The following is a 9,337-nucleotide window of genomic DNA, read 5'->3' on the forward strand; positions in this document are numbered from 1 at the left end:
TCAGTTCCTAGAAATATTTTGGCAGCAGATATGACCCCTCCCCAGTGCATCTCTCAATCTAACTGCCACTTCTTTGAGCTAATTTTAACAGGCTGCTTCAAAGCAGGAACAAACCAAAGTGCTCAAGAGGTCAAGAGTTCCTTTGCTACATGAAGCTTGAACCCTCAGATAAGCACAGTGTGCAAGTACAAGGTAGCCAGGATAAAAGCTAAAGTGGAAAAAAAAAAAAAAAAGGCATGCCCACCACTTTCTTGCCAACCTATGTATTTACCACGTGGAAAATTTATCTCATGAGCTCATTAATGTGTTTTTTTTTCAGCTGAGCAATTAGTTTTCTGTGATAGGTTCTTCTCTTCCAGCCCATTACTAGCAGGTAAAATTTTGTCAATTCTATTCTTTTCTACAGTCACCATTGACAGCACAAATACTGCTTAGCTAGCATCCTTGAACACCTGACTATTCTAAGTTATATATTGAAAAAGAGACAAAGATGGCTATCATTATAAAAATACAGAAAATGCAACTATTTAGTATGTCAGGTGGCTGGATTACCCAAAAGCAAATAGCAGTTATAATTTGTCTTTCATTCTGGAGAGAATAATAAAAAAACAGGAATCAACAGCTTTCTCAGGTGCATAAAGTTAAAAGAACAACTTCACAAGTGTGAGGGTCTCAATGGATTTGACAAGAGGGAATGCTGAACAATTAACAAACATTAAATTTACCACAGCCAATGAAAAGAAGACTATAGCAATAACTCAATAGTTCAATTTGATATCACTCCAGAAATGCTCAACGTTTTTATTTTATTTTTTTAATAAAAGGGTGGATAAGTGGGGAGGTGGGTAGAGATTCCTCCACAACATTAGAAAGCTCTAATGTAACACCATTGCAGTAGGGTTCAAGGAGTGTATCCTGCAGCCTTTCCAATAAAACTTGTGTTGGTTTTCAGATAGTGCAGATACTCAGCAGTGTTAATTTTAATTGCAATAAAGGCTACTAAGACTTCATGTTTATCTTTACTGTCAGTACTCTGACTGTAGATTACACAGTTACTTAGTGTTAAACCTGAGACAGCAAATGGAGTAATGACAGTATTGGTTTACTATGCTTTGGAAGGAGGAAAAGAAAGGAGTTTGGGGGAATCTCTGAAACAAGATATCCAACTGTGCTTGAAAGACAATGAACAGGTCCATGCACTTCAGGAATTATGAATCCTGCTTCCATGCAGACAAGTGTTTTCTGCTACGCTCTGAATTTGCATATCAAAATGCAAAAAATGACCTATTAGAAGTCTGTCAAGAGGAAAAGAGAATTATGCCAGAGAAGTGGAGTAGAGAAAATAATAAAGAGTGTGTGACAGCAACAGAAAGAGACATGTTTTGCTGTGGAAGAACAGGTTATCTCCATAGGACTACTCAGATCCGGGAAGTAATGTCCTTGGAGAATGCCTGCAACTGCCTTTTAAAGGTAGTTTCCTTTAAACATTTTTTTTTTCTAATGAGTTTTATTTCATTGCAAAAGACATTTTGATTACTGACTACCCATCTTCCACTTTGTAGGGAAGAGAGTTGTAGGATGTGAATATGTTGTGGAGGACTGGAGGTTAAGATGGGACTGAAAGTTAAGATCAGTCTTAAAAATGAGAGTATTGGATGAGTCAGATAATCATTTCTGGTTTGGTATTCAATAATGAATATATTCCCTGACAACAGGAAAAGTCATATGTGCATTCTGCCCATGGAAGAAAAACAAATGTGTATATCTCCTTGTAGACAAAATACATATAGAAGTTATGAGGGACTGAAAATTTTCTAGAGTATTCCAAGTCTCGTTTTAAGTTCTATAGCAAAGATGCATAATTCTGTATCAGCTTTATTTTGTAAGAGGATTTAAAAACTAAATAGATTTTCTTAACCCTACTTCTTGCTTGGGATTCTGCAAAACCATCTGTCCCCCATACTTCTGAATACACCAGGGTGGACTGCAAAATGAGAAGTTAAGAACCTAGTCCAGAAGAACAACATTCATGGGCATTTTGGATGTCTCAAAGGAATCTATTGGAGCTGAGAATTTGGCCCAGTATACTGAGTGCAGACTCTTTGGAAGAGTTCCTGCTGGCTGTCACATACCATGTAGCTGTTCAGAGCTGAAAGCTGCAACTATTAAAATACATTTTTAATAGTTGAACTTGTAAAATTTAATAATATTAATAATAATGATCTTGTAAAGTAATGAAGAAAAAGTATATGATTTTCTAAAAATGGAAATATATTAAATAATCAATTGTTATTTATTTATTTTTCCTAAGGAGAAAGTTACTTTTATCTGCTTTTCAGTAATGATATTAAATAGTCCTGTAATGTTTAGTACAGACAGCTATTTCAAACTAAAAACGACAATTTGCATTTACTGTGCAATCTATACACTCTCCAAGGAAAGATTCTCTCATTAAATGTAACATTTGGTTCAAGTTCCTGTAAGATTAAATTTTATTATTGCATTTTTTTTTAAAACAACATGAGCCTTGTAACAATTAGAACTGATTATAATCAAGTTCAAGATGGGAAACATTTCCCATGACCTCCCCTGAAGTCTTTGAATGTCCTTTGTCTTACGTTGATTCTCTTACATATGCTTGCCCTGGACTTTGCTTTAGGATGACATTTAGGGTCAAACCAGTTTCATGATCATAGTTTTTGCAAGTTTTTATTATTATTATTGTTATTTTTTTTTTCTAAATGGGATTTTTTTCTTACTCTACCAGCCTAGTCAATGTCCCTTATTTAAGGTGTTGTGGAAAAAAATGTACTCATCATATATGTTAGGCTATCAAATAAATACTTTACAAAACGGCGTTAGTTGTAATAACTGTCTTCCTCAAAGTCAGTCTGTTGATTAGGCCATATGACTAATAGTTAGCAGTATTAGTTTGTCAGTGTAATGGAAATAGAGTTCCCAACAAGCAGCCTCTAGCTTTAAATAAAATTATAAGTGCACACTTAAAGGATATTGCAAGCTTCAGGAATGTTCATTTATTTAAAAGACCTGAGGGAGTATTTATATACTCACTATTTCCACTCTGTCTTTTAAGAGTCCCTCACCACTACCAGAAAGGGACACCCGCTGGAAATAAAAATCAAGGACAAAAATAACCACTGGTGGTTTCTGCTAAATTGTAGCTTGCCACTGCTGGAATCTAATGTATGTGTTCATTTAATTCCTACAGTCATGCTCTTATATTCAGCATTGATATCTGCAAGGTTATTCATGGTATTCTACAGCAAAGTGCTCTGATTTGTATTCTTTATATTGGGAAACTTTTCAGTGCATTAGGTAAAGGGCTCTTGTTTAAAGTCCCGATAAAAGGCACACGTCCTAACCACCATTATTCATCTATTTTCTATAAGACTGGCACCTAAAATGTTGCTTTTCCATTTTATGTTTATGTTTGCAATAATATTAGTTAGATTTCTAGATAAAAGAATAAAGCGTTGTGTCAAGAAAATTATTCCTTACTTAGTGGAAAATAAAAAAATAAAAATAATAATAAAAAAAAAACACTGGAGGGAGATGTGCAGGAAAAAGAACAGCTTCAATGTGCATGTTGTTGATCCAGAGGACAATTTCCAACATTTAGTCCCTTGCTCTTAAAAAATAAACAGAACAAACAAACAAACAAAAAGTAAAATTCTAATTATAAGAACGATCAGATATCATCAAACGTGTAACAACCAAACTACAGTGTTTTGTTGATCTTTAAAACTATTTTGTAAACAGTTCACACATCCAGATTCTTACTGCATGGAGCACATGTTTTGGTGCATTTTGGGGAAATTAAATTATATAACACTTGTCACTCCAGCTTCAATTTGGTAATTAGGTACTTTACACAGAGATTGGGAATATCCATACATTTAACCCTGAGCTCAAGTGTAAGCACAGTTATGAGTTAGCCTTTATTAGAAAAGAGACAGATGAAGAAAGAGAAATACATTATTACACCAGGAAGTTAAAAAGTGTTTGAAGATTTTATTTTTTTTTTTACATACTTCATATAAAGTAGACACAGATATGAGAGCTCTTGATTTGCTTGCTTCTTCAGCAATCCTTTCATGATCAAGAATAGAAGTCATCATCAAATCATGAGCAAGATTAGAGGTGAATATTACAAAAGTGGAAGTTAGTGATAAGATGATATTCTACTAAAGGTAATGACTTTTCTCAGCTTATTGAAGTTCAGTACATTGTGTCTTGAGTGAACAGATTTCCTTGAGGTAACTAGAAAGAAAATCAGGATATATATATATATATATTTATTATTTTCCCCAGTGTGTACTAAGTGTTTCATAAAGTAAAAATATCTAAAATATAATGAAATACTTAACATATATCTTGAATAGAACTGACGTGATGTTGTCCAAAATTCAGATTCTGATAATGTGGTCCACTGCCCCTCACAGAGCTAGACCTGTTGAGCTGAGATCCTCAAGACCTAATTGATGTATCAGTGGAGCATCTACCTGGACCCCTCTGGGGCCCTTCTCCAGCCAAACTGATCACCAGGATGTGTGCCTTTGAAGCACTCTTACCATGCACATCTTCCACCTGAGCTGGTCTACCTGGGCAGCCATCACCTTCTCTTAATCACAGCAAAAAAATGTAGTAGTACTCAGAAGTTCTGTCTTCTCTATACAGCAAGGAAAGTCTCACCCCCAAAGTAACAGGAGACCCCACTTCCCCCTCTACAGCAAGTATTTCAACCTTTGCCACCAGCTCTCCAAGACAACATCCCAGCAGGAGCCTCTGAGAAGAAAAGACTGCGTGCTGGCCACTCCTGGGCAGCTCATATATTTGGTATGAATCAGATGTGGATGATTTACAGCAGCTTATTTTGGTGTGTGTGTATTCATATATGCATATGAATACATATACATATGTACATATGTAGAATAGAAAATTCTGAGAAGTGCTCTTTTGGGGAGGGATTAGAAAAACACCTGAGTTAGCAGGATTAAAAAGACATTTGAAATAAATAAGAAGGATTAAGGATTTCTCTCACTGCTTTAAAGAGTACTTGCACACTAGCTCTAAGTACATGGTTCCTGTTAGTCCCAGCAAAACACAAGATACAAACAAAGAAAAGTTATAGCATAAAACATTGAAGTGATTTAAAACAGTGACACCAAGCATGTACTGAGTCAGTACAATCCTATCACTAATGAACATGTTGCAAGTGGCTTCTGTTAGCTACAGGAACATTCCAATTTTCATCCTGCTGATGGCTTCTCTGTGAAAGCAAAGGCTTTTCAAGTGTGAATGCACTTTAAAGTACTTTTACCTTGCCACAGTTACATTAAAACCTCTAAGGGTACCTAAAAAGTCGTATTCCAAGCCCTCTTTTTTCTCAGTTAATATAAAGTTTATTTAGCAAGTTTTAATTTAAAACCTGAAAGAGAGTAGTTTCTCTACACAGAGCAGATTCACATTTATTCTTATCCAGGGAGTATACACCTGGAACATATCACTCACTCCTGCCTTTTCTGTTGCTGTTCTATACTGCAGGACTGGGCAGCTAGCTGACAGTTTGATAACACAAGCCACAGTGGGAGAATCAGCTGAGATATAGACACAAGTGCACCTTTAAATTCAGCTTTGGAAAAAAAAAATCAAAACTGTAAGATAATTTAAAAAAAAAAATGTTAGAACACCACATGTCTTTTTTTTTTTTTTCAACAATGATTCAGTAGAGAAAGTCCTCTGAGAATTTTTCTTAATATTTTCAAATGATATATAGCACAGTGGTAGTATACAATGGAAGAGAAATTACAGTTATCATTTCAGATGAGGTATGTTGAAAGAACTAGGGCTGATGCAAGTTGGCAGCCTTGGAGGTTGCTTTCTTATTACTACCATCTGTGTCAACTTCAGTATCCATTACAAGGATGAAGAAGGAGAAGTGCTTTCTTGAGTACGTGACCCTGTTTACGTGCAGACCTTAAATATCTGCAGCAGAGACTGGAAGTGTGCTCATTCCCCACTAAACATAGTGAGAAATTCCAATGGCCAGATAACCATTCAGTTTATCAGCTTGTAAACAAAATTCAGTGATAATATTGTGCTTTTCTTCTTTTCCAGAAGACTTTCCTCTGGATTTTTTTTTTTCCTAACAACTGTCAAGATGGTGATGAAAAACAATCTCTTTGCCTTCTTGAACCTAATGTCTCTTGCAACAGCAATCTTTTATATAACCTAGTATAGTAGTAGAGTAGTGCTTTAAGTTTTCTTTTCTTGTTTTTTTTTTTTTTTTTTTTTTTTTGGTTTGGTTTGGTTTTAACAACAAAACATTCATGCCAGATGAAAGTAAGTGAAGGAAAAACATTGCACCTAATATGTGAAACAGTTGGCTTATAAATTAGTTTGGAAGCAGCCTGAATTATTTCAGGGAATTTAAGTGGACTGTAACCAACTGCAAGCTTAATGTCCAAAAGAATACTGCTGATACTGGATTTTTAGAGTCCCTTACTGAGTTTGTAAGAAGATGACATCATCTGAAGACTAGATGGGATGACTGGTAGTTTATATACTTGAATGATAGTTTAACCTTTCAAACCAGAATGAAGCATAGAAAAACGTATTTAAGTGTGTATAGAAGGAAAAAAAAAAAAAAATCTGTCTTGCTTGCCAATATTGGAAATGAGGTTTTTATCTCACAGCCTTCAAAAAGTTGCATTCACCTCCTAAAAATTCCATCTTTATGTCATGTGAAATACACCTTGACAGCATAGATAATGTCCAAGCAAAGACTAGGTAAATGAGGAGCTGTGAGGTCTACTTGTCATATTTTTACATATATTTTGTTGTTGCTACACTGTTATTTGTCCTTTCTGTCTTTCTCAACATAATCTGTTGTAAAAAATCTCTAAAAGGGGTGATTGGATGCTTCTTTAACATAAGAAATACTGGTATCCCTAGAGAGCTACACAAAGAGCACTGAAATAAGGGGGTAAAAGAAGTTATTTTTATTTGAATTCCATTCCTGGGTAGCAGAGCAAATTTAATCCCTGTGAGTTCACAGATGGTTTACTCCCAGTAGAGAGTAATCTCCACAAATCACAGCCCCTAATGGGGAATAATTTTTGCCTATCATATCCAAATGATGTTTCCAACAGCAAGCCTTAATGGATGCTTCAGAGAAAGAAACAAGAAGTGGCAATCATAGAAGCGTCCCAGAGCATTACTACAGAAACCTGGGGGTTATTATTACACATTAGACACAAGCCCAAAATTTCGCTTTTAAAGACAGATTCTGAACTATTTTCCTGTCTTTGAAAATGGTCCCTACAGGTGAATACTGAAGTGGGTAACAAGCAATGTAAGTATATTTTCATTTCCATCCACATGGCTGAAATACCTTTCCATATGTAACATTCTTTTTTTTTATATCAGGGTATAGTTTTCATTTACACTGATACCCTTAATTGGGGCATGTCAGCCCATTCTTCTAGAGACATTCCCAGGGAGAGAGCATGTGATCAGACAGCAATAAGAATGTGACCACTGTAAATCACATTTCAAGGAAATACAGGTATTTTTAAAACAGTCAAGAATCTGCTTCTGAGTACAGTCAAGATAATAGGTAGGAATTATCTAAAAAAATTCTGGTATTAAAGATATTAGTAAAGAGATTGTTATTGGATTGTCCAAATCATCTGTACATATTTTATCTTAAAGTTACTGTTGACTTTTGTGAATACTTGATGAAAAAGTGCCTGTCTATATAACAATATCTACACAGAAATCCAGATGAGCCACAGTTCTACTGAAACTGCAGTGGTTTAGATATAGTTGATGACAGGTGGCAACAACAAGTCATTGCCACATGCACTTCCTAAACAAGGTTCTGGACCTACTTTAGTAGTCCTTGTAGAATAAGTGTTTTCCCTTTGACTTCTAAAATCATCAGTACATAGTCGAAAAAGGAAGATTAGGGAACTGTGTGCCTGCTGCTGAATGGGGTGGTTGCCCTGGTGATGAAGCATACAGAGAAGGCAGAGTTACTGGATGCCTTCTTTGCTTCTGTCTAAACTGATAAGACATCTCAGACCGTAGAGATGAGAGGAAGTCTGGAGAAAGGAGGACTTTCCCTTGGTTGAGGAGGATTGGGTTAGAGATCATTTAGGCAAACTTGGCACCTACTAATCCATTGGCCCCAGTGAGATGCACCCATGACTGCTGAGGGAGCTGGTGAATGTTATTGCTAGGACACTCTGCATCAGCTCTGAAAGGTCATGGAGAACAGGAGAGGTGCCTGAAGGCTGGAAGAAAGACGACATTACTCCAGTCTTCAAAAAGGGCAAGAAGAAGGACCCAGGAAACTACAGACCAGTCAGTCTCATCTCCATTCCTCCTGGGTAAATGAGGGGAGAGCAGTGGAAATTGTCTACCTTGTCTTCAGTAAGGCTTTTGACACTGTCTCCCATAACATCCTCATAGACAAGCTCGGGAAGCACAGGATAGATGAGTGGACAGTGAGGTGGATTGAGAATTGGCTGGATGGCAAAGCTCAGAGGGCTGTGCTCAGTGGCACAGTCTAGTTGGAGGCCTGTGGCTAGTGGTATCCCCCAGTGGTCCAGTCTTGCTCGATGTATTCATTAATTACATGTATGATGGAGCAGAGTGCACTCCAGCAAGTTTGCTGACTACACAAAGATCAGAGGAGTGGCTGATACACCAGAGGGCTGTGCTACCATTCAGAGGGACCTCGACAGGCTGGAGGGTTGGGCTGAGAGGAACCTCATGAAGTTCAGCAAAGTCAAGTGAGGGTCCTTCACCTTGGGACTAAAAACCCCAAACACCAATACAGGTTGGGGGTTGACCTGCTGAAAAGCAACTCTGTGGAGAAAGACCTGGGAGTCCTGGTGGACAGTGGGTTAACCATGAGCCAGCAGTGTGTCATCAAGATCATCAGCCCTTGTCATCAAGAAGGCCAATGGTATCCTGTTGTACATTCAGAAAAGCATTGCCAGCAGGTTGATGGAGGTGATCCTCCCCCCTCTACACAGCCTTGGTGAGGCCACCTGGAGTGTTGTGTTCAATCCTGGGCTCCCTAGTGCAAGAGAGTTCTGGAGCAATTGGATTGAGTCCAACGGAGGGCTACTGAGATGTTTATGGGACTGGAATATCTGTCATACAAGGAGAGGCTGAGATCTGGGCCTGTTTATCTTGGAGAAGACTGAGAGTGGGTCTTCTCAATGTGAATGCATATCTGAAGAGAAGGTGTCAAGAGGATGGGGACAGACTCTTTTCCATGGTGCCCAGTGACAAGACGACAACG

Source organism: Anser cygnoides, chromosome 1, assembly GCF_040182565.1.
Source record: "Anser cygnoides isolate HZ-2024a breed goose chromosome 1, Taihu_goose_T2T_genome, whole genome shotgun sequence".
In the NCBI taxonomy this organism is placed as follows: Eukaryota; Metazoa; Chordata; class Aves; order Anseriformes; family Anatidae; genus Anser; species Anser cygnoides.